This window comes from Trachinotus anak, unplaced genomic scaffold, assembly GCF_046630095.1.
Source record: "Trachinotus anak isolate AG129_WGS33_773 ecotype Australia unplaced genomic scaffold, CSIRO_AGI_Tana_v1 ptg000007l, whole genome shotgun sequence".
In the NCBI taxonomy this organism is placed as follows: Eukaryota; Metazoa; Chordata; class Actinopteri; order Carangiformes; family Carangidae; genus Trachinotus; species Trachinotus anak.
The window spans coordinates 1661245-1688333 of record NW_027273858.1 but is presented as its reverse complement, the minus strand read 5'-3'; the positions used below and the strand labels follow the sequence as shown (position 1 = coordinate 1688333).

At 42.4% G+C, this 27089-nt stretch overlaps 1 protein-coding gene across 2 annotated transcripts in view; it reads left to right on the top strand.

Moving 5' to 3' along the window:
* Positions 1-2013: 2013 nt before the first annotated feature.
* The window catches only part of cdh11 (cadherin 11, type 2, OB-cadherin (osteoblast)), an 80901-nt gene continuing 55825 nt past the window's right edge, over positions 2014-27089 (top strand). For both annotated transcript variants that reach the window (XM_071479891.1, XM_071479890.1), the window contains exon 1: positions 2014-2593. The gene's annotated coding sequence lies outside the window, so the exon portion shown is untranslated. The remainder of the gene's footprint in view (positions 2594-27089) is intronic.

Sequence of the window (27089 nt, the reverse complement as noted above, 5' to 3'; positions counted from 1 at the left end):
TAAAAAAATGATGACCTAATGCTTTCTGGTCCAGATGTTTTCTGGGGTGAAAACTGGTGGAACAGTTTTATCCTCACTCAGCACAGAGAAAGGTGAGTGAGCATATCAGCTTTAAAAAATCATGAAACTCTTCTGTCTTTGAAGAGGAAATAAATCTATATGTATGTATATGTATATATATATATATATATATATATATATATATATATATATATATATATATATATATATATATATATATATATATATACATACATATATGGAGACTGTGTTACTGACAATAAGATGGTGTGCCTAAAGAATGCATGCATTTAAATTCATGAAAAGACTGACTGATTTATTAAAACTAATTTTTAAACTGTCTGCATACTGAAATAAAGAAACTCTGTGCAAAAAGAGCTGAAGTTGTTCACATGTTCATTCATTATGGTCAAAAATACCCTGTAATTGCATTGACAACCTGCCCTTTTAATCTAATCATGTCAATTTGCATCCAAAGTAATAAAGGATGCTGAACGTCATAATGAAAACGTGTATTATCTTCTACTGTTCTCCACTGAATGACAGCCCCTGCTGTCCCTCTTTGAAATGAGCAATGCATCAGAGCTTTTCAAACCCCTGCAATTAATGCCCAAAATACATCTGAAAATGTGCAAGAGCTATGAGCTTTGAGGCATTTGAAAATGTTCTGCATTTGAAAATAGGTTTCCTGAAACTTCTCAGTGTGACACACACATGAGCTGCAGATCATGTCACAGCAGAATTTCTGTGAAAGGCAACAACAGCGTGATTCACATGTTTTATATTGTTAAAAAGCAACTGATATAAATGACTGGGTTTGGTCACTTCTAATAGATTAAAGAAAAGCTCAAATGTGTAGCAAATCAAACCATAATGCCTCATTTTCTAATTGCACACCTGTAATATACAATCACATGATGTCTACATGTCTAACTTTGGAATCATTACAATAAAACAACAGGCTGTCTGCTTGTTCTTGTTGCTAGTTTTTGTGCTAAGCTAGCCTGCACATATTTGAAATGTTCTTTATTTACATATTTGGCAGTTGATATTGAACATAGCAGTAAAATTTCCAGAGGTCATGTTTAGGTACTTGCTGTACTTGGTTAAGTTTGGGAAAGATCAAGGTTTATTAGAGAAGTAGTTCAAAATTGGGGAAACATTATACGAACATAATTTCCAAGTGACAGGGTTGTAAGAAAGGAGAAATTTATTTGAGTTTATAGGAGCCAACGCATCACATAAATACACGAATAAATAAAGAGTCGACATAGATGGAAAGAGTCATGAACCATCTGTTTCACCTGACTGAAATTATGAGATTTTTTTATGGAAGTTTTTTCCTTCTCGTTTTTCACTGGCCTGGAGATATTTTAAATGGGACTTTTATTCAGCCAATCAACTCTCAGAAAGACGGGTCTCCCACAGCCGCCCCTCCCTCCCTCCTCTGCTCTCATTGGCTGTCTATGAGATTCTAAATCTGCCCTGGGAGCACTCGGATGCTGCTTTCAGCCAATGGGGAAAGAGCAACTGTTGCATTCATTTACCCCCCTCTGCAGGGCTTCCTCTGCTGCAGCCTCTCCGTCTGGATTCTGATATGAAACAGTTTGGCAGCATCACAATAAAGAGGAAATAACGTCTTACTGAGGCGTATTGAGCTCCTTGCAAACACTATCAGAAACATCTACATACATTTCAATAAATACTGTTCACTGTTCTATCAGATCTCTGCAAGTCAGGAGCGACTGTTCTGACATCTTCTTGCATTTGATAGTATTTGTCTTCTGTGGCGCCAGGACATGTCCCCGCAGTCCTATGACAGGCTGTTTAAACAGCATCCTACCACAGTGAGCCCTCACACAGGCAGAAGTGAGAGGAGAGAGAGGGTTACTCTAGTTTCCAACGCCCTCCATCGGCAGCGACATCTCTCTCTCTCTCCCTTTCTCTCTCTCCCTCTCTCTCCCTCCCTCCCGCTCTCTCTCTCTCTCCCTCCCTCTCTCTCCCTCTCTGCTGCTGCTGCGCGCCCGTCCACTCTCCCTCACACCGTTTCCGCGGCTCTTGGAGGGAGGACGGATAAACGGCGCTGACGGTCCCGGATTTGCTACCCGAAGGAGAGAGGAATGCTACGGTGATTTCCTTCTTTTCTCTCCCGACACCCACCTCCTCCTTACCACCACCATCATCACCACTCCTCTTCATCACTTCAGTCTCGGAGCCCTGTCAAGACGCACTACTGCCCCGTCTATCATTTCTACCCTCTTTTTTTTATTCATCTTTGAAGCCCGCTTGTTTGGTTTGATATTTTTGCCTCTGCGCTCCAGCGGATAAAAAAATAGGAGAAAGAACATTTTGGGTCTGAGAAGAACCGACTTGGCTCTGCTTAGTTTTTTTTAACCCCTCTCCTCCAAGCGCACACAAAAAGACAAACTGGGGTGTGAATCAGTGGATGTGTTGGACAGCTGATATAAGAAGCAGTACTAGTTGAAAGAAGTGAACGTTTTCCACTGGCTTGTATGTATTGGGGGAATTTCCTTGGGCAGACGGGCTGCGCACGGAGTCTCTCACTTCCAAGGTAAGGACCGCTCGACTTTAAGGACCGGGAGCTGCCCCCCCCCCCCCCCCCCCCGGCTCCGGTCATCTCTGTCTCCGCCTGTGTGCTCCCCTCTCACCGCTGTCCGCACGTCTCTCTCTGCAGAGGCTTCACTGAGCGTAAAACAGGCGAGAGAGCGAAGTGAGGTGGTTCGGTTCCCGGGATGCTGGGGAGATTCTGGCTCCACTCTGGATGAATCCAAACACCGGGTTGTCACACAATCACGGCATGTGCATATTAAAAAGTTCGCAGTTGAGAGGATGTCGGACTTCGTTATGTTTGCGCAAATCAGGAGCGAAACCCCTCAGAGCCGCCGCGCGTCAGCGACGGTGACAGAATATTCAGACTTTGGTGTGTGTGCTGCTGCTGGCTGTAACAGTGCAGACTTTCTTTGGTCCTGGGGGCCACAGGACGACGGTTGGATTTGTGCGGTTTCCACTTAACACAGGCAGTATTTTTCAATGTGTGTCTGCGTACTGGTGATCGTTTGGTGTGTGTGTGCGCGTCTGCAAGTGTGCGTCTGTGTGTGTGTGTGTGTGTGTGTGTGTGTGTGTGTGTCTGGCCACGTATAGTGGCTAATCTCGGTGCAGGCTCTGTTTCGCTGCCTCTGTGCCTAACGGCGGCTCCGCGTAACGGCGACGCACAACTTTTCTTTGGATCACCGTCAACGTAGGTTTAATGTGTGTGTGTGTGTGTGTGTGTGTGTATTTGTGTTTAATGGTGAAATCACACCATTTATGAAGGGAAATAATTCACTCATTCATTTCAATAATTCTTAAGAGATAAACAGCCGTTACTTTTTTGGAGTGACATCTGTATTTGCATTGATTCTGGCATTTAGGCCTTTTCCTCCCAGAGAGAGATTTACCCTACTTTCCATCTCCCGTTCAGTCAGTGAAGTGAATTTTACAGTTTCAATAACCAACCACAACCCTTCTTCTTTCTCTCCGTTTCCTTCCTTTCTTGCTGTCTTTCTTAGCCTTGCGCCGTTTTCTCATCTTCCCCACAGCCAGCGCTCTGCAGCGGTCATCACGGCTTTGTGGAATTAAGATCTTGAAATGTGAATCCTTACAGACTCTATACGGTTCAGGATTCAGTCCATTTGAATACTTCAAGCAGAGCTGCGTCCTTGCCCTTTATGAGTGCGCCAGTGCTGGCGAAACTGCATAAAAACTGCACACAGTTCACTTGCCCTGAGGCTCATTCAGGCTCATTCTGCACTCAATTAGGTCCGTGCGTTTGGCTTATCGTGCCCGTGGGGCCACATTAGATCATTTTTTAATCGTTGAAGAGACATCTACTGAAATCTACTGAAAATGTGTCCTTGCTGGATGAGTCCGTGTGCGCTGGCCTGATATCTGTAATTATGTATGGTGGAGCACTGAGCCGCTGCTTAGTCGTTTTCAGTGGCGAGTAAGTGAGATATTGGTGTATAATTTGGGTAGCTGCAATTCCGTTGCGTTTTCAGTGGGGGAGCAGAGAGGTGGGGGGGGAGAGAGAGAGAGAGAGAGAGAGAGAGAGAGAGAGAGAGAGAGAGAGAGAGAGAGAGAGAAGCGTTGACTGTAGGGCTGTACAGTCTTTGGTATTCATGGCACAGCTCAAGATTGCTGCTCTCAAGCAGGCAATAATCTCTCTCCCTCTCACTCTCCACCTCTCTCTCCTTCTGTCTCCCACACTGTTGCGCTATGAAATGTCTCCCCCTCTCTCCCCAACTCCTCTACTTCTCTCTCCTCTTTGCGTTTCATCTCTCCCCTCTTTCTCCACACACTCCTCTCCCTCTCCCTCTCCCTCTCCTTCTCGCTCGGTCCTTTCATCTCTCCTCACCCCACTCTCCCTGACTCTCTGTACTCCTCAGTCTTGTGGGAGCCATTGAGAAAATCATTTGCTGTTGTATTTTATTCGATAGGGGCACTGCGAACCAGCCAGGCTTGGCAGTGCTGTTTCTTGAGGTGCCTTTTTATGACAAAAAAAGTCTGCAGCCATCAGAAAGCTGCACATCCAGATCCTTTAGTGGTACTAGCTCCAGGTTGTTAAAATGAAAAAAGGGGTTTGCATCTTCTGTTACACCGGCGAAGAGGTTTTTGACACTGTAGGTTTTCAGTGTTGCAACAATGCTGTTGTGGATTTCCTTACTTTTCAGACAGCATTTCACTGTGTTTTGTTCATTAGCCTGCAGACTAGTCAACACTGCAGAGGAGAAAAGCAGAATTCCCCTTTTCTTTTTTTCGTTGTGAGAGTTTATATATCAGTGGCCACTTTAATCATATCACAAGAAAAGAATCTCCCTAATGTCTCTAGTGTTGAATTGCTGCCTCTTGTATTTGCTCTGTGACTGGGTTTAACATCAGAGCCTTCTCACTGCGGCTCCACAAAAGGGTTTTTGTAAATGGACCCAAACTATCGCCCGATTTGTTCTTTTGCATGTTTGCTTAATTCCCTAATTAATTCTTCGGGCTGTACAGCATATCAGTCACGTAGTGATTCACTCTGTGTCGAGAGGAGAGGCAGGAGGAAATGAGGGGAGAGAGGATGTGCTCTGCAGAGGAGATGAGGTGTAGAGAGGAGCCGAGGAGAAACAACAGGGCAGGTGATCGGAGGAGCAGAGCTGAGAAGAAAAGAGCATGACTCCTATCAGGATATGAGGGGGAGCTGGGGGAGGAGAGGAGGGCAGCATGACTTCTATCAGCGGTGTATTTCGTCTCACTCTTTTTTGTGAGAGCCACTGAAGTCTGAGCTGAAACGAGACCTGCAGTCTGTCGTCACTTTGCTATCACAGGAACAATCATAGGTCGCTTTTCAGTTCCCGCAAAAGTGTGGTTTTATGTCTGGGAAAGTGACTGTATACTTTAAAAGCAGGACAGAAACACAGAATTCCCTTGTACCGGTACATCTTTGTGCTATTTAGGGTGAGCTGTATAAAGAAACCTGGCTTGGATGACAGATGAAAGCAGGGTGGGTGAGGTATCAGATTTTTCACTGATGTTCAGCCAAAAAAATTTTGCACAGAAACTGACACAGAAATGTTGCCAGATCTGTTGGATTCGTCAAAGAGGTTTCAGGACCTGGCAGTGGAAACGTCCTTCATCATGGCTGTGTTCCTTATAGTTTGTAAAGATACAATTAAGTCTGTGAATATACATGGGAGCAGCTAGCACAGAGGAATATGTGTCCTTCAGCAATGTTTGAAAAGACACAACTAGGCCAGTGAATGCTTGTAAAAGATCAGGTGACTGAGCTGAGTCCAGGTAAATAGCTCTAATCCGACATTGATTTTAGTCATAGTCCTTCATCTCTTTTCTTCTGCCTGCTCTTTAATAACTGATTGACAATGAAAACATGAAAACATAACATTAAACATATGCAGGTGAGGGTTATGGTTTTCACACGACTGGCCATGAGCTGCATTTAGAGATTGTGTGGTCAAAGTTGTGTTGATTTTTCCACATTGTTAAAATGTGCAGGATTGAATGAAAACCACAATTGGAGGGAGTCAACTGACTGCAAACACTGCTGACATAGATCACCAGGGAGCCGTGAGATAGAGGGATTAATTTATTACACAGTAATCGTTATATTTATATTTAATCAGACGCCAGCTGCTCGTTCTCATAAGTCACAGCATTGAAAACTAGTTTCTTTGAAACAGTGAAAGGGGGGAAAAAAGGGAGGTTGAGAAGAGAGAGAAAGAGGGAGATGTTGCTGCAGACGAGGAGACAGACTTCAAATAAGAAAAGCAAAAGAAACGTGAAGAGGGGAACAGATGAGAGAGGTGCTAGAGCTTTTCTAGGTGACGACAGAGGGAGCTGTTGGGCTTCGCTGCAGCAGCAACTGCTCTGCTTTGCTCTTTTTTCTTCATTCTGCTCTTTCGAATTCTTTCCAAATCTCTGTTTTTCCCTCTCCCTCTCTCTTTTTTTCTCTCTTTCTCTCTTAAGGAGCCAGAATCAGAGCGATGGAGAGGTAGTTAGGCTCCCTGGGGATGCGGGATTCAATCTACACGCCCCAAACACACACACACACACACACACACACACAAGTCTAGTCTGGATAAGCATGTCCACTGTGACTGGCTTCTGTTACCTTCAGATTTGCATTACCTCCCGGAGAGAGAAGAGAGGGAGGGCGGGAGCAAGAGAGAGGGAAGGGGGGAACAGCAGTAAATGAGGAAGGGGGGGCAGCGTTGAGGGGGGAATTGACTTGGCTTCTCCCGTTGCCTCTGCACAATTTTTTGATTAGCTTTCCTCTAGTGCTGGGGTCCACAGGTGTGATAGAAAGTAGTTAGTCTAGACAACTGGTTAAACTTCAGCCTGTCCTCCCTTTTTATTTTACAACTCTACAGTTCTCTTCTTCATCTTTATTCTTTATTCTCTCTATTCTTCTCTTCTTAGCCTTTATTCCTCGCCATTCTGTATAAAAGGTGTGAACATGGAATCCGGGAGTGGGGGGGCATGAGCCGGCATGCTGTTTAAAAATCACACAGGGGAGCAGCAATATGCCAGGTTAGTTCGGTTTAGTGCGAACAAGCAAAGGTGGCACAATAAAGGAGCTTCTTAACGGCAATATAACAGGATCTCTGTGTAAAAGGGGCTTTTGTTTTCCCGTCTTGTTCTTCCCATCCACTGAAGACAAATAATGGAAGGCCAGGTAGATGTGAGACTGATTTATAATTTCCTGTGGCAGTGTGATGGGATTATAACTCTAATCTCTGCTCACAACCAGATTAAATGCCAGAGCCTGTAATTAGTGTTTTTGACCTCTAATCCCTTTACTTGCCCTTTAAAGAAAAAAGACAGTGGCTGATTTGTCTGCATTTAAGGGGGGGGGGCTTCCTGGGTATAGGTGCATGTGAGGAGGACTGAGACAGCACAGGTGGTTCACTGTTGTTGACACAGTTTCCTCACAATGTAATGCCCCAGGTTTAGATTCCTTTGCCTTTAAGCATCGAGTGTTCATGTGGTTTCAATTAGTCCTGAAGTATTTAACATTCCAGCGACATCAAAGTTATAGTACAGGAACTGGAGAAGTTATATTACCCACAAGTCCAACACACGACAATCATAACTTAAAACACTTTGTTGATTGTAAATTCTTCAACCATTCACCTGCTGGAAACAGTGTCAGTGTTATATTTCAATCCAAAGCTCAAGTCTGTTAGACCAGTGGATCCCAAAGTGGGGTTCAAGGGGGTTCCTGGGGGGTCGCCAGACAAAAGAGGAATAATTTATTTCCACTATAAACCCATTCAAGTAACACAATAACGAAATGTATGACTGTTTTGGTCATGGGTTTAAACACACACTAAAAGCACAAATCTTATCAGACGGGGGAACCCGGGACAGAGTTTTCTGAAACAGGGTCCGTGGTCTAATTTGTGTCAGTTTCAGGCTCTTTGTTGTTAAACAGTTTGAGAACCACTGTGGTAAACATCTTACCAACGTCTCTCCAACATCTCTGTCTATTTGTGACCTGGTAATGTGACCTTATACATGCTGAGATTGAATTAAATCCCTGTAACCAAGCACCAAGAAAAACTCTTTTCATGTTTGGGCACACAAACAAACCACGAGCAGCAGGATTCATGAATATGTCCCATGCTCTCATTGTTTGATGAGCTAAGTCACACTGAAGTCATTAAAGTAGCGCAGGCTGAAGCTGGACTCATGCACATGAGGACTTGGAGACAGGAAACGGTGCCACAAATAATACTAGAAAACAACAAGGGCACCACTTAGAGCGACTGAACAAAAACAAGTGGGGGCACCAACACCCGAGCATCAATTAAATGTCGACTTCTAAAACTCATTTACTTTTTATTGCCGCTCGTCCTGGGAACCTAATGCCAGATGCTGCAGCTGACATGTGTTGGTTTTTCATACGGAAGCTTTGCCACTTGCTCTGCAGGAGAAGCTGAACATTGCTCTTGAGTTCGCGTGACATTTTGTCACATACATGAGAGCGCGGAGCGTGTGCAGAGCAGGCCGCGTGGATTTATTGCCAGACGACGTGGCTGTGGTGTAATTGTGATCATGGTGGAGTATGGATCGATGTTAATTCAGCATTAATGAGTGATTTCATCGATTTCAATATTGGTGATCAGAATACAGTGTTGACAGTGGTATTGATTGTATTAGAATGAGAATTGATTCCTCTGGATAGAGAGCGATATTGATCGGAGCACTTTGTGTGTGCCTAGGCCTTCTCTTCCACAAAGACAAGCTTGTATGTCAAAGCAAACGTATTGCCAATGTGATTTTGCAGATATTAAGCGCATATGTGTATATTTTTATATGTGTGTGTGTAAGAGAGAGAGAGAGAGCATATCTGTGTAATCCAGTGTAATTTGTTTTCTGTGACAGTCGTTAGGTGCAGTCAGGTGGTTTGTGGTCTCATGACACCAGTCACATGAGAGAAAGAAAAGCAAGGTTGTTTATTAACAGCCAATTTTAACTGCATTTCTGCTTTACTAGACGTAAATCAGCAGGGAGAGACGCTGAAATCTGGTGAAGGAGAGGAGGAGAGAGATAAACAAGGGAAATGGGATGAAGGTCAAGAACAAAGTTCATCTCACGTATGAATTTGAGGAGCTTTTCTTTGCATTCTTGCATGAGTTTGGTACAAAAATGATCCACATTGGGGTCAGTGAGGATTTTCTTTTGTTTTGCTTGAATGGCAATTAATAATTCACAGCTGAAAAGGCTTGTGGTTTGACAGTTATTGTAGAAAGTACAGAAGAGTCAGTGAGAAAGAAAGAAAGGAAGAAGAGAAGAGAAGGTGGTTTCTGCGTGCGGGTCAAGGAGAGATTTAATGAGTCGTTTGCTTCTTATTATTCAGGATAATAATTAACTGTGTGTGTGTGTGTGTGTGTGTGTGTGTATGTGTGTCTTTTTGGAGCCACCAGTGAAGCGGTCAATCATAGCTGTCTCACCTCCCTTACTCTCCTGTCTTTCGTCTGTCTTTGTCCTGACATGCTCTCCTCCATTCTTCTCTGTGATTTACATTATGACTCATCATTTTCATTATTAATTAAAAAAAACTTCTTATCATTTTTTTATCATACAAAGCACTTAGTTTATGTATCAATATTTAGATTTTGTATAACGATCAACTATTCTCCCTCATCTATTTCTCTTTCTCCCTCTCTGTCACCTTCATCCTTCTCTCGCTCCATCTCTCATCTCTCCGATGAAGCTTGGCAGGATCCGCCTCACACAGTGGCGTACTCTAACACACACAGGTTTGAGCGTGTATTTGCAGACGGTTTTGTTGATTACCATAATTAACATGGTTATGTTAATTGTAGCAAGTTAATTTTGCTGATGGAACACATTTGTAAAGGTGAACTCTATGGACAGACGGCTATGGCCTCCAGGTACAATGTGTGTGAGTTTCTGTTTGAATAGTGTGTGTGCATACATGCAGACATTCATACTGTGTGTGTCTGTTTTGTGTGTGTGTGTTCTGTGCATGTTAGCAGGCTGATCTGTTCCAAACAGGTGTGTATCGCCTGCTAACAGAATTTATTTTGTAGCACACGTTGCTGACACAGACACACATGTTGAAACCAGAAGCTGAGCACTCTGAATACACACACACACACACACACACACACACACACACACACACACACACACACACACACAGCCTTAGTGGTCAGCCAAAACAGCAAATGCTGCATAGAGCTTATCTGATTATGAGCAGGGTTAGATAGAGGACTCTGCATTATGGGGGTGGGGGGGTATGCAGATAAACAGACTGATAAATAGTTTAACTAAAATACTGACATCCTGGTGCCTAATAACCATGTAACTGTGACCTCTGTCTGCCCAAGAACATTTTTCATATGTTCCTTACTGCACATTTTTCCTTCATGTGGCCAAGGTCTGCACCAACAGGAGGGTGAGAGAAGTAGCTGCTCAGGAGCAGCTGAGGAACGTCCCTAACGTATGGCACATTGTTGTGTTATGTGTGGGGTCCGATGTCGTGGTGAGAAGAGGGGCTCTGACGCCTATTCGTATGAACTTTCTGGAAATAAGAAGCCTAATCTCCATGTTTAACATCCCACTACATTAGTTATGACAAAATTTATAGCATTTTTAAATTCCCATTCTGATGGAGGCATTCTCTTCTATTTCCTCGTGTTCCTAAAAAAGATTGTTTTGTCGCCTTCAGTGCCTTCTAGCGTGCTCTCCATGGAGACAGGAGACTTATGGCCGTAACATTCGGACTGATTTACCAGTAAACTCATTTTGTACGTTGAATTATTTTGAGCAATGTCACAAAAATAGAGTCATGGCAACCGATTTTTCAAGCAGGAGAATGGTTGTTTGTTCCATCCACTGGTGTATGGAGCCGGTTATCACCGCCTGACTGAGAGAAGTACAAACTCATTCTTTTGCTTGTGCTGTGGTATGGTAGGGGTGGGGGCTAGTTGGTGGGATTTTCACCCATGATTTACCTGTGTTTACTGCAAATGAAAGCCATTAGACACAGACGATCAGAGCTTGTGTTTTTGTCCTCGTTTGGACAGCAATGAAACCATAAGGAGTTAAAAATCTTACTGTGTATATCAGTGTCACTTGGACAAATATGAGAAGAGGCTTCTTAGTCTCACAAATTCTAATGTTTCAAAGTGTGTATGTGCATTTCTGGCATTACCCACTCAGCAAGGCCTGTTCTTGATGTCAAAGTAACGCTTTGATCTCACTGGGACTTATCTAGTAGTTCTCATCCTCTCCTGTCTCTTCTCTCATCCTCTCCTTCCCTCCATCTCTCCTATTTCCTTGACTTTCCTCCCTCCCTCCCTCCCCTATCGTCTCTTCTAATCTCTACTCTTTTCTCCTCCTGTCCTCTTCAATATGCCTCTCCCCTTTTCGCTTTTTCTCCCTCTCCTCTGCATTTATCCCCTTTTTCTGCAGGAAATGAACAAAACCTGCAAAAGTTCCAGAAATAAACCTGATGACGTCATATAGATTAACACTGAGATTTATTAATAAATACAGAACATGGCATAATTGCTAATAGCAGGAACACATGGTTGATGTTCAAATGTATTTTCTCATCATACACAAACTAACTAATGAGCAACTTCCCCAAAAACCCTGCACTTCTTCAGTCCTTATTGATTCAGCTGTGGATTTGAAGGTGCGCTGGAAAGATAACAGTGTTTGTCTCTGTACCTTCACACAGAATAAGTCTTGAGATTATACAATCGCTGTCAAAAACACACACACTAAGCCGTGATGTGATGGCATAGTGGCAGATGATGGCTCACTTACACACACATACACAGACGGGGGAGAAAGCGAGCTAACGGTGCACATATGAGTCTGACACACACATAATTCACACACAAAACACTGTTTTCGTTTCTACAAGACAGAGCATTGCAAGCTTGACCTCTTTACCATAATAACCTCCCCTCATCTGCCTCCCTCTGTCTCTTTCTGTTTGTTTCTCAGTGTGTATATGTGTTTCTTTATTTTTTTTTCTCCTTGTTATCACTGTCACTACCTCCCACACTCCCTTTTTGCATCTCCCATCCTTCTCCTGCCCCTCTGATTCTTTTTTTTTTATCTTCCTCCCCCTACTCATATTTTCTTTCCCTCTGTCTCTCTCTATCCATGCTTCATTGACCGTGACACTTATAATGGTGTAATATGATTGAATATGACTGCTGCTTCTTCATTGGATGGTATTAATTTCACTTTTTTCCATGCAAACGGTTTGACTACAGTATATTTCTTTGCAGGCTCCATGCCTTAATCCCTGAACATGACTCAGAGTTTTACAGAGCAGCACTTATAGGAAACAAACTCTCTCTTTCTTTTTTATTTTGTCATCTGTCCTCTAAGGTTTTGTTGGTATATCCGCTTGTTTCTCTCCTCTCTCTCCTTGCTCTGTCTCCATTTCTCATTCTCGCTCTGGTTTTATCTCCCTCTTCCACTGTCTCTTCAGGTTTCATTTGCAGCTGTGACTGCATTGACCTTTTCAGCGACAAGAGAGGCAACAAACAACAGATATAGCCTCTTCTAGAACTGGGTAATTGTTATTTCACTATAGATGGCCATAGCTATATATAGAGAGAGGTGGGAGGACTGATACAAGGCAGACCCTTCGCTGTCAAGTCACTGACACTCGTATTAAATATAATTAACACATGAAATTCAAAAGTAGGAGAACACATTTTATTCTGCCCTTTAAACCATAGTATCTCCAAACTCCAGAATTATCCAAGTGAAGGTAAAGTCAGTTCACCCAAACTTCATGATGTGTCACTTTGTATTTGAGCAGATATTAATATGAGTGAATGTCCCACGATGGAAAATAGCACAATGCTAAACTGATCTGAGAGGTTGCAGTTGCTTTTTCGTTGTTAACGAAGCCGTGTTTATCATTAGATACAGGATGTTGTACATAGATATATTTTTAATGCGCTACATCATTTCAGTGGTTGCTATTGGATTTCATCTGAAATGTGTAAAGATAATCCAGTTGGAGTTATTTTAAAATCCAGTCAAGCAGCACTTGCTTTGAGCCATTTTCATACATCGTATGTGTTTTCAGTGTTTATGTAGAGTGACATCAAATTCGTCACAGCCATGTTTATTTTTATTGTGCTGTTATGAAAGCTAGTGCCATCGATGTTGTTTATTTTCCAGTGGCAAGGTCGAGCAAACAAGGTCACAGTGTGTGTGTGTGTGTCCATGTCACTCCACTGTGTCCATGCATGTGGCTGTCTTCACATACAGTGCTAAAGCTGACCATGCAAGGTCAGTGTGTAACGCGTGTGTTAGTGTGCACACGCCCCTGCACCTGATCATGAGCATCACCAGAACAACAAAGAAAAGTCGTTTCAGGCAATCTGTCTGCACGTGTGTGTCACCTGAAGGTGAGATATGCAAGGTCACCCTGGGATGTGTGTGTGTGTGTGTGTGTGTGTGTGTGTGTGTGTGTGTGTGTGTGTGTGTGTGTGTGTGTGTGTGCAAGTTTAAGCATCTTGACTTGTGTTCTTATCTTTATGAGAACCAGATGTCTCGATGAGCACAGGAAGACCTGAGAAATCCCTGAAAGTGCAGACAAGGCTCCACTTTTAGATTCCTCTGAGGTTTTTTTTAAGTTAGATGCAGTGGGTTGAGTTTGGGTTTGGTGGTGAAAGCTACAGTGTGGATCAGGAGTTTGTGAAGTGGATCTTGTCTGTGAAAAGTCTTTACAAGTATAATGTAATAACGGTGCAAAGGTGCATGTATGCGCGGGTGCAGTTATGTGTGTGTGTGCAGGGGGGCAGGCATAAAGGGGCAGATAGATCACCGCTTGTCTAGACAGCTGTTTTGACCTTTTCATATAAGAAAATAGCCCTGATGTTTTATTCACAGAGCATGCTAATATTTTATTCAACAAGGCCTTGCAACAATCGTTAAGAGCAGTTTATGGCAATAAGAGCTGCGTGTCACCAGATTTCACTCTCCAGATGAAAAGAAATACATCAGAGAAAATATCTTGCTGTGACATTTGGAGGTGAGGAAAACTCCTCTCATTTATGAGGATTTACATCTTCTATTTATCCTTTAGATACAGTATTTATCTGATGCATTTATTCAAAGCAATGCACACTGAGTGGGGAGGAACAGGCTCAACTGCTTAAGGACACTTCACAGGGCAGTGTTGTTGTTGTTGTTGTTGGTGTCGAGTGATAGTCTCAGAAATATTAACTCCCAACTGCAAGCTGTGATTTTGATCTAAATCTTTTTCTTTAAAGAGTCTGTAATACAAGTTTCACAAAGAGGTTCTGGGATCCTGAAGGATACAATGGAGCTCCCAATATCATGAAGCTACTACTAACAATTCCAGAAGAATAAAAAAAGATCCTATTTCAAAGCTAAAGGTTTCCTGCTCACTCTTAGCACTGATGCAAACATTTAACCATCAATCAAATAGAAAAAAATAATGTTGAGATCTGTGATTTATTTATGGGTCTGGCTACACAGGGACGTTTGAGAACCAACAGTGCAGGCTTATTGAAGGATGTGATTGCAGCTCGGCATAACAAAGGGCTCTCTGTGTCAACCTGGAGAAAGAAGAGGGTGGGGGGCTTGGTTTCAACAACCTTATGGGGATGGAAAAGGGGGGGTTATTATCAAGTATCCAGCGCGTCCATGCATTGGGTTGGAAAACAGAAAATGGGGAGGGAGATGAGAATTGAGGGAGAAAGCAGAGGGGATCATTTTCCAGGGGAGGATTTTGGCACAATGACCCTTGTGTCCTCCAGTTTGTCACTGAGCCGAGTGTTTGTTGGATAGTTTGTGGGTGAGGGGTGGGAGATGGCAATTTAGAGGGGTAATTAGGGTCATTACACATGCATGGTAGGTGTAATGGTCCGCAACACTGCTGATCGATTCCTCCCTCTTACCTCAGTCCCCACCCCGTTCCCGTCAATACACCATATCTCATTCATCTTCAAAAGGAGTCATTAGACATTTGAAATAAAATGGTCCCAGTCGAGACTTGTGCTTAAAGTGTTGTATATTACCAAACCCCTCAAGCACAAACATCAACAGATCAATACCATGTTGAAATGAACCCTTTAAGCATTTATTTCATGAAGTGTTGTATTTGGTTTATTAGCGACAGGACAGAAAGGGCAAATCAATCGACTTTTGACAGCAGAAAATGCTTTAGCATTTGATAGCAAAGCGTGGTCTAGCTTCCCTTTTTAAAGTACAACCACACAAAAAAATATTAGCCTATTTCTTCTCCATGTTTTATTATGCCTCCACACCAGCGACGTGCCTGGAGTCTTAATGTTTTCGGTTTGTCTTTCCGTCCTAATCTCTTGAACGTGATGTCTCAGTAACATCTTTAGGGATTTTTTTCAAATTTGACCAGGATGCACTGATTAGATTTCGGTGGTCAAAGGTTAATGTCACCATGACCTCCCAAAATTCTTGAGAATTCACACACGTATTATTACACAATTTAATACAAATATCAAATACCTAGTTTTCTTAAATTCTTATCATATTCTATGTCCAACACTGAACAGCTGTCATGAGAGAGGAACTGTATTAAATATTAATGAAGTTGTTAGCCATCCTGAGGCCTTTTCTTACAAAGGAGTCAAACGTTTGATGATGCACCCACTGCTTTGGAATAAAACCCATCATTGCACTTTATCATTATGAATAAAAACTGTGTCAAAGCTATAAAATGACTAATGGCTGCTAAAGGAACAGATCATGACCTGCCTTCGAGCCTGAATGTTCGGCCAGTAAGGTCTCCCTGGGTTAATGTGAATGTAAACTGTGTGTGTCAGTTACTGGATAAATGGGGTGGGGGTGTGTACATCCAGGGCTGAAGGGTGGTCTTTAAAGGCTTAGTGGCATCCACTAAGGCCTTCTGTTCTGCCCCTTGCCTCCTCAATAGAGCAAAGCTAATCTGGATCTGCTTAGGGGTGCTTCTTTCGTCTCATGGGCGACTGTCTCCCTTCCTCTTTCTCTCTTTTTTCCATCTCAACCTAAGCGACTCACTGTCTGGCTCAAGGACACGCTTGTTGATGCACATACATTTCAGTCAAAAAAAGTGTTGACCTTTCAGCCAGACATTTGTCCACCGCTGCCAGTATCCCAGTGGTCTCCATGTAACTCCATTTATATGGATGTCATATGCCTGCCTCTCTGTACACTCTCCCCCACATCATCATCTCAATATTGGCAATATTGGCAAGTAGCTAAATAAATAAAATTAAAAAATACAAGTATGTTATTCCAATGAAAATAAAATGTGTGTCTCCACCTCTTTATCTCCTCTTTCTTCTACCACTCACTGGCTCCCGTGGGTCATGGTGTCAGCTGCTGGACAATAGGACAGCTGTATCCAGATCAGTCAAAGACCTACAAGCCCCCCAGGGGTGGGATTAAGCCAATTAGTAGCTGTCAATCACCATGACATATCATGGACAGCTAGATCAATACTTGGAGGGATGGGTTAGAGAGAAGGTGGGACAAATGGATGGAGGGTGGCAGTGAGGGGGGACTGGGAGCACAGACAGATTGAGGGGCGAGTGTGGCAGAAAATGAGGGATAAAAGGCTGGAGAAAGGAAAGACAGGAAGTCTACAGGATGCAACATGGACAGTGGAGATGGGATGAATAGTTGGACTGGAAAAGGAAGGGAATACAAATGGGCTAAGATCAGATACATATGCATGAAGGGATGAAAGAAAAATGTAACCAAACCAAACAAGCATTGATTCATTTTTTCCAGCTTGGATTGATACATTACAGTAAAAAAAACATATGAGATGTAAGAGGCAACATATGTCACTGCTTGTCATGAAGTTACAGCAATAAAATACTGTGAATGATTAAAATAGTGCAGAGAAATGTAGATGTGAAGGAAAAAAATGTGTTCAGGGAGAAAAAATGCAAAAATGATGGTCAGAGTGAGAGAGGTAAAGAGACATTTGGGGGATAACTAGAGAAAGAAAGGGATAAAGATTAGTGCCAAAATATAATGTAACTTCAGCATGCAACCTCAAGAGATGTTAAAAATGAATCGGTTTGCAAATCAGTCCTCCTCCCCTCTCTCTCTTTCTCCCTCTCTTCCGTGATCATCTTTCTCTGTCTCCCATCTGCTTTACATTTACAAATGTGTGGGTGTAGGTTCTGTTTTCCAAAGAGTTCTGCGGGAGAAAAAAAGAATTTGTTTATCATGGTTGGGGACATCAGAAGATCCCATCTCCTTCTGACAGCTCAGAGAAGGGAAAGAGGCCTCAGCCGAGAATCAATAGGCCTCAGAGAGAGAATGACATGGAGGGAGGAGGAGGGGGATGTGGGGGACTTTTAGAGGAGAGGAAAGAAAGAAATGATGCAAAAAAGGGGAGGAAATGAGGAAAATGGGGAAATAGGGGTGCAGATGGTAAATAAAGAAACATGCCTTCAAATTCAAGCAGGAAAGCAAGAAAGAAAAGGTTCGGGAAAGAGGCGAAGGCTGCATCAATACAATGTGAAGTCAGTCAAGCTGTTTAAAACAAGAAAGACATGGAGTAGAGTGGAAAAGGAAGGATGAAGGGCTTAAAAAACTTTGGAACATCTGTCATATCCAGACTATTAGGAAATAATTGGGAATGAATATGTCTTCACTTGCCAAAAGCTACTGTTCCTTTTAATGTTTTGAGCTGCTTGAGCTGAAACTGAATGTATATGGAACCACACTGACAGTGAAGGGACGGGGTGAGAGAAGAAGAGAAGAGGAAGTGAAGATAAGAGGGAGAGGGAAGGGGAAAATGAAAAGAAAGGAAGAGAAGATAGTGTATGAACATCCAAACAAATTAAGGACGGAGGAGAAAAGTGGAGGATGCAACTGACTCAAAGAGTATAAAAACAGAAATGGAACAAAATGGAAGAGGAATAAAGGAGCAGGGGAAAAAAGATGTTTTAAAGCAATAAAGTTGAATAAAAGAGTTGAAGAGGGAAACTGGGATGACGAGGAGGAAGAGGGGGTTCTATAAAAGATGACAAAAATGAATAAAAGGCCAGATGAGTGAGAAAAAAATTGCAAAAAAAGGAGACAGTGAAGGAAAATGAGAAGGAGGGGATGTTGTTGCATGAATATGAGGCTTGGAACATCTGGCATGACTCTTAAAAAGTTCTTCGGCCTTTTGAATTTGTGTGTTTAAGTGTGTGTGTGTGTGTGTGCGGGTGTGTAATGAGGGTATTGGGTGGGGGTTTGTTAGACTAAAGCAGTGATGCACAAAGACACACCATCCAGGCCTGCCACACTCACTTATATACGCCTGGATGGATACAGAAATAGAGATCGAAGGTTTGAGGAAGAGAGGGATGGAGACAAAAAAGAGGGGGAGAGATGGATGGAGAGAGGGTAGGAGGAGGACAGATGGAGGGGAGGGGAGGGGTGTGGAGACACCGAGAGCGAGACATGGAGGGAAGGAGTCGGAGGAGAGATTTGTTTTTGATTGATTTACCTCATTCTCCAAGGCCACTGAGTCATGTAATCATCAGGAGGATTTTTGATCTGCACTCTTTATAGAGGGGATGTGTCATTTCTTCAGCTCGTTTATGTGTCTGCTTGGAAGCGGCACACATGAAGTACGTTTCCTTTCTTGTAAATAGTACTCATCATGACTCTCAGATATTAATAGAAATAGTTGTCAACAATATTTTCGTCTCTTTTTCCTATTTTTCATAACCTCTGAGAATAAGGGCATTTTGTTTTTCTTTAAATCTAAAAGAAATGTATTTTGTCCCTTTAGTACTTTTTCTTGTTCCCTTCAAAAAGTGTATTTTCCGCCTGTTTTACCTCTTAAAGAATCTCTGAATAATTTATGGTGTTTCATCAGTAACATATTGTTCTGACTTTTGTTTTCTGATTTTGCTGCTTTCTCTTTGAAACTGTAAATGTGTATCGACTGTTTGCTTTACAATTAATAACTATAGTTTGTTTGATAGAAGAACACTTTTGAAACTTCTAACAAGCATCCGTTCCCTCTCTCCTTCTCCCTCTTGTATTTTGTCTCTTTTTTCTGTCTGCTCTTTGAAATCTTAACAAGCATATTTTCCGCCTGTTTTAACCCTTAAGGAGATACTGAATAATTCATTGGGTTGTGCTCCCACTAGTTTGGCTAATGGGTCAGTCACAAAGCCATACATTTGTAAATGAGGGTAATCCACCTTTATGAGCCCCTGAGCATGTGTGCTGGCCAGTGTGTGTGTGTGCGTCTGTGTGTGTTTTGTGAGTTTAGACTGGTCAGGTTCTCAGGTTTTAAGACAAGGAGCGTTTTGTCCAACAAGAATTTCGTGTTTTGTGTGTGTGTGTGTTTTAGTTGTCGAGTGCTGAGTGCTGCCAGGATTTGTAGCTGTGCTGCCACAATGACCCTTTCATGCTAAGAACCATCTGATTGTGCGCATGGGCGTGCACACATCCATGTGTGCGTATGCGTCTGCATGTGTGTGTGAGTGATTTTGTAGGCCCCTTTTTGTGTGACCAAATCTCTTTATCTGTCCAGAACAATAAGAGATGGAGGCCTGAAGGCACAGACACAGACAGACAGACGACAGACACAGAGACAGACAGCAGGGACCTGAGTAGAGAGACAGAGACTGATGCAGACAGACGAACAGCTGCATTCAGGTCAGCTTTTCTACCCGCTAGATGGACTATACGTCTTGCTGAATGCTTTGAAAATGATCCCTTGTCCAAAGTGTATGCGCTTACCATTTATACATGAAATTGACTGTCGTATAGCAATAGCAGAATATGGTAGAATTGCTAGATTACAAACATCAGCAGCAAGCAGAAGTGAGAACTGCAAGTCAGAGCCACCAGAGAGGAATGAGAGCAAAGCAGTGAAGTAGAAAAGCTTTTTAGCTGCAAGATAAGAGCATATTAGGCCGAGTACAGGGTGGAAAAGACAGGAGGGGACCTGAAACACTTTATTAGTTTTTGATTAGGCAGGTTTTCAGCCTACAAGAGTAAGGGAAGACTGGAGTGAATAACTGGAGTTTGGATTTGAAAGGTTGTTTCCAGCTCTACAAATCTCAAAGACAGATGAGATTTTGATAAAATAATGTCCACAAGTATTGCAGCTTTAGTCAGTGCTTTAGCTGTGATGGTTGTCAGCATTTTACAGGTTTCTGTATTCACTCAATATACAACAAAAGAAAAAGATTTAAGGGGAAGAGGAGGAGAGAATCAAAAATAGAGACAAGATGAGGAAGGAAACATAGAGGAGGGAGATGAGGAAGGAAACATAGAGGAGTACAAAAATGAGAAGATAAGGAACAGAAAGAAGAAATAATGCAAAAGGAGAACAAGGAATGGAAACTCTGGTGGTGTTGGCTTGCTTGTTCATGGCAGTAAGGACATCTGTGTGTGTGTGTGTGAGAGAGAGAGAGAGAGAGAGAGAGAGAGAGAGAGAGAGAGAGAGAGAGAGAGAGAGAGAGATACAACAGTTTTCCAGCTGTTAAAAACTCTGCTGAGACAAACCTGATCTGACAGCAGTCACACACACACTTAAACTACCTGCTTCGAGGGTATGTCATTTGAACTTTTCTTTCTTTCTTTCCTTCTGTCTTTCTTTCTTTCTTTCTTTCTCTCTTTTTCTGCAGATGTGTTTGTTGGCCTTCTCAGGCTCCTAACTTGATGAGTTTTCCATGGCTGGGGCCCCCAGTCCTTCAGTGTGCAGGAGCTTGTGTGTGGTTTTGGCAAAAGGTTCGAGTTATTTCTGGCCTCCTTGATTGGTTGGACATGCTAAGCAAAGTCTGGGTTTATTCCCTAACAGCGTTTCTCATATTACACATATTCTCTTTCTTTTTTCTTAACTCTGTCACTTTTCTGCTTTCAATGCTGTACAGTCAGTTCAGGAACTCACCTGTTGCCCAGGAAATACACCTGTGGAAAGGTCACACTGTTGTGCACTGCATGCATCCATGTCTACTTACAATCAGAGCACAAAACACCGAGATACTTAAGGTTTTAGCTAAAAACAAGCACTCTACAAACTACTGCTGTAGCATGACAGACTAATGAAGAGTGAGGGCTACGCTGAATTCACCTAATGGGTTCCTCTCAGATGCTCTCAGCAGGACATTTGCTTTTTTTTCAGGTCTTCAAACATAGGAGGCTTATGCTTCTTTGGCCAACTGATCACCAACTAGTTAAAAAAGCATTTAATTTACCATAGTGGATGATTCAAGGTTTATATTTAGCACAGTTTCAAGTAAAACAGCTGCTGCACACAAAATAATTTCCTCTCTTGATTTGATAAAACTTTGCTTTAAGATTACTTAATCTTTAGATGTTCTGTAGGTTCTTCCAACTACCACTCCGCGTTTGAATGGTGGGCAAAGGTAATTGGCTTTAGTGTCTACATTCCCATCATGCAACTGTGTGAGCCAATTTCACAAAGTAAAAAAGGGGCAGAGATTTTTTGGAAAGTGAAAGTTCATTCAGTCAGTAGTGACAGTACAGTCTGGGTGGTCCAGGAGGGGGCAGGGCTGTCGTTATGGAAACAGTGGTTGGCAAAAACTTCCTACCTTTACATATTAGTGGATGAGATAATGTGGTAAAGCAGTAAAGTGTTGAGAGAGAGAGAGAGAGAGAGAGAGAGAGAGAGAGAGAGAGAGAGAGAGAGGCTCTGTAACGTCTGTCATTTACATGACACTAAAGTCAACTGCAGTAAAAGAGACACTTATTTTAATGGTGTGTGTGCCAGACCTGCAGGGAGACACAGTGGGAGGTTAGAAAATACACCACACACAAACACACACACAGACACACACACGCACAGTAAATGGCTAACAAATTGAGGCGAGTGTGATGTAAATGGATAGTCCTTTCATGGTCTTTTTATGTCTGTTGTTTGTTCCTGTTGAACACTGGTCCCTCTGCCATTCAACCTTTTCACCCTAACCTTTCACCTCCACAAAGACAGAGAGGACGCCAGAAAGGCTGCTGCAGGAATGTGTGTCTAAATATGAATGGTCTGTCCTGCCTTTATTAATTCCCTGCTTGTTTACCTAGCATGTTGTGGCACACAAAGGGCACTTCCTGGTCTATCACAATACACAGAGATGCTGATTTGAATGGAGGTGGACTGTCTATTCCACTGAGCCTCTCTGCTTTACCAAGCAAATACAGAGAAAGGACAGTCCCCACTGTCCTGCAGGGTACAACTAGAAGCTAAATTCAGCTTTTCTAATATATGTTTTACCAGTCACAGATGTGACGTGCTAGACAGCAGACCTCACTATATTAACCTGCAAACAGGTTTAGGTCATTTCCGAGCTGAATCTGGGGCAGTTTGTGTTTTTGTGTTGGCTCAAGATTTTCTAACAACTAAACACATGGAGGCACCAACAAATCATTTCAGTGTTCTTCTTAGTTTCCAAAGGAGCGTTTCACATGCAGTTAATATAAAAATTAGTGCTGTACATAGATATGGAGCTCAGGAGTGAGACAGACAAAGGTAGGATTTTGAATGGCGAGGTATTGCATATGGATGTCATCATACACTCTCGTGCTCGCAGGTAATGATGCCGCTCCCTTTATCTTTGTCTTTGTGTAGAAGTGTCTGTGTGTGTCAGGAAAATACAACAGAAGCAGACAAAGCAGCCCTGTTCTACACATCTAAAAAACATTTCAGGAAGCGTCTCTACTTGGAGATTTGAGCCACATTAAAGAGTGAATGTCTCATTACTGTGTCCTTGAGAAGACGCTCTGTGTCTCTCTGCCACGCTTTCCTCGTACTGTTTCCCTCTCATTTTCTATAGATGCATCACACCTGGTTTTATAGTTGTCAACCAAACAGTAGGTAAACTATAAAGCCCAGTGATGTCAATTAAAAGAAAAAAAATAATATTAATAATAGAAATTAAATTAAATTTAAAAAATGCTCACCATTACTCTTTCTCCAGTGGTTACAAGATCCTGATGTAAGATAAACGATGGTTGATTTGGTGGATAAAACGACTCTGGATGGGATTGCTTCTTTATTTTAGCTGAAAACTGGGCATGACCTGCAGCTGTTATCATGGAGCCAATAAGCTGTCCACTCGCTGGATTGATGAAGCCGGAAGAGGACTGCCCTCAGCTGTGCTTTTCAAAACAATCCTCAGGTTTCCCAGGAAACCGTTTGTGATTGGTGAAAAACAACCGAGGGCTCAAATTCTCATAGTCTTCTACAACTATAAAATCCTGTCTCGTCAGGACATAGCACAAGCCCCAGTGAATCAGATCGTCCTCTTCTTGTTCTAATAGCACTGAAACACTTTTCTTCCCTTGTATTTATATTTTTCTTTCAGAGCGATGCTGTTTGGTTTCATCTGTTGTCAGACCTGTCTTGCTAAAAGGTTTAAGGTTTGGCTTATTCAGCCACAACCAAATGATATCCTACCTTTAACAAAATGACCAAAGGGTTTGGTTGCCTTATCAATACTATGTCAACTTTCAATTGTTTTAATGTCGAGCCATTCAGACAAAGTTTTTACACCACATCTGCAGCTAAAAGCTAAAAAAAAAAAAACATAAAATGAAAAAATTTCCAACATTTCTACGTATGTGATTCTTGACCGAGAATGTATAGTTTAACAGAACCTGTCCCAAAGTCTTCTGATTTGCCCTCACTGTTGTAACAGATCTAAATTAGTAAGACTGACACAAAAAAAATCAAAGCCTTAATTTCATGGTGCACCTTGAAAAGCCTGAACCAGTCGCACTGTGAACCTGCTTTGAACTTCAGATAGATTGGTTTGACCCCGGTCATGTCTCAAATCAACCTCCGACACTTCACCTCAATCAATTGCTGGATGGGCTTCATTTCAAAAGGCTGTAGATCCGCACAAGGCATCAGGCATCCTTGAGGCCACTGATAACTCACTCACAGCATCACCAGTGTCTCTTAAAGCCAGTTGGCTTTACAAATTATTCAGACAGTAGCCAGCTCACGTCACAACTGGCTGACAAAAGCACAAAAGAGCCTTTGAGATTTGGCTTAGTGCCACTCTAAAAATAGGTGGTTTGCCTGTAAATCTGGGCAAACAGGTGTTTACCCTCCTAGTGTGTTTTGTCCTGCTTTTCATTTCCTCAGCGTAGCCTCTCTATGCTTATCTACAGCCCAGGACACACCCAGCATTTCTGCTCTCTCTCTTGCTCTCTCCTCTCTTTATCTTTCTCTCCCGCTCCCACCCTGGATCCCCCGAGGCTGTTTAGGGGGGGATCTGTGACAGATTCTGCTGTGTATGCGCATGTAGCACTAGTAGCTCTGGTAGTAATGAAGATGGGAGACAGGGTTATTCATCAGCGGCCAAGTCTTTGCCGGCAAAGCAACCACCCCCTCGCTATCTCCATCTATTTATCTGTCTATCTAAATGATGCATCTGAATAATGATAGATAAAAGAAAATCCTCTTTACTTCACTCCTAAGCTCTTTATACTCTTTTTTGTCTTACATGACCTTCTGCAGTCAGAGGCGTATTGTCAGTTCACTGTGGCTCTGTCCATTACATTTTACTATTTGTTGCTTCTCATATTAATTATGAATGAATTAAGGATCCTTCAGCTGGTCTCTCATTATAAGTCATTTTGGACAAGACTTGGAATGTAAAACGGTAAATGAATTAGTCCATATGTCAAATCCATATGGTGAGACATGAAAACCAATTATAGCCTCGTTACAGAGTTCACATTTTGCATGTGTGCACATGTAAATCACAGCTCACACCCTCTCTCTCATACACACACACACCTTCACAAACGCAGCCGCCTTTTTAAATAGGTCAAATCTCTTTCAGCCATTCAGAGATCCATTTACACATCCCGCCTTGCAGACTGCAGCCGTGCACACTTCGTGTCACACACGCCCTTATGAGAACGCACATCCCCACACATATGAACACACACGTACATGCTGCAGGGCTGCCACAGCTCCATTCTTTTTCTGAAGTGGCTTTTCACTTCTGTGGCTGATGCTTGAGGGTGTGTGTGTGTGTGTGTGTGTGTTTGTGATTGTGTGATATTGTGATGGGTGGCGGTGCTTGACAAAGATTGTGACATAAACCATTTATAGTGCTGCACTGGTGTTGGAGTGCAGGCTTGTGTGTGTGTGTGTGTGTGTGTGTGTGTGTGTCATTGCTGCTGAGATCAAATACTGTGGTCAGTCAAGGCACATACAATGATGAGAAATAAACATAAAGTGGAGTTGAGGGAAAATTATGATTGGTCTCTGGAAGAAGAATGTGTGACAGGAAACCATTTGTTACATTAATCAATAAAAAGTAAAAAGTGTATAACTCATGTTCATTCTTTGCATTAATGTTTAATCAGTGTTGGAAAAAATCACTTTCACTGCTGAATCGCTTATTTTCGACTCACCTGAAAAAAAGCTGCTAGATGAACAAAATTACCCCATGAAGAAATTTACACACCAGTTATAGTACTTAATGACAAAAACAACCACTTTGCATTTTTCAGACACAAACAGTTCATGAGCTGAATTGGCTGCAGCGTGAAGAGACGAGATGTGAGGTTTTTCATTTAAAACATGCTCACTCATTTAAACACAAAGTCAACCTCACACCTGCTGTGTCACCACATGGGGAAGGCTTCAGGTTTCCACTGATGTTATGGATGGTTAACAGGTAGTTAAGCATCCGGGCAGCAGAGAAACAAGACAGAAAGCCTGAGAGAAGAGGCCGTGCATGGACGCAGCATAGCAGGCAGCCAATTAAGCAGATAAATATTTGACATTTGCAGCGTGTTTGGACCCAGCTTGTACCTTTGTGAAGGCAAATAAGACAAATCAGAGGAAACAATTAGAAGAAAGGCAGAATAAAAATGAAGGACACAGACACATTGGAGGCAAATGGATTTAACTTTGTACACGAAGTTTTAATATGTGCTGCCTGGGGCAGTGAAAATGTACAGCTATGAATCTTTGTGCCGCTGTCTAGGTTTTACAGTACAAAACACGTCAGCTGGGTAATTGGGTGCAATAAAAGTGCAAACTGGAATTCATATAATTAAATAGCAAATTACAAGCAGACAAGTGAAACTTATGAAGGCATAAAAGAGGTGGGGAATGATACAGAAAGAAAGAAGGCAGTGGCAAAACTACAAAAATAAGGTTTGAGAAAACAGGTCGAAAGTGTGACAGAAGAGGAGGCAGAGACAGTGTCTGAGATTCTCTACCAGCTGTTGTTTGACCATTCCAGCAGCAGTTAAGAGTCTAATTGATTACGGCGACCCCTATTTTCTAACTGCAGTCTCTTCATTGATCCAGTTACCGCTGCCGCTATGCAGCTCTCTCCAAGTGATTCTCCAAGTCATTACTGCCAGGACAGGGAGCGCTTTTCCCCGTGGCCTCAAAAATGACTTTAATTCAAAAACTCAGTCGACTCCTCCACGATTCTTAGATGGAGTTAAAGTGTTCGATCTGAACACTGAGACCGGTGGATGGTTTTTAGGTTCAGATTTAAAGCCAAGTGACAATTTAACCCGAAGCTAATTCTGGAACTGACATCATGACATTTTTTTCCCCTTCTTTACAATATACAAATGTACAATACAGCAGTCACACGCTCCGTCAGCCACAGCCTCATATGTTCTGCTACTTTACCTTGAAATCAATTTCATGTTAGCTTACAGTGTGTGTGTGTGTGTGTGTGTGTGTGTGTGTGTGTGTGTCCTCTAGCAGAGGTCATAACCTTTACCTGCTGACTGTGTCTCCTTTACTAAATTAAAAGACTGCATCACATTACATACAGTACACACACACACAAACACACACTTGCACACACGCAAGCCACTAACACACTAAGCACAGACACACACACACACACACACACACAGCACATCGTATTACCTATATAAGGACAAAGCTATTGCAGCTAGTGCAAAGAAACTCAATAGGCTTTTAACATTCATTTGCCTGGACAGCAGGGCTGACTATAGCTATACCAACCAGATCTAAC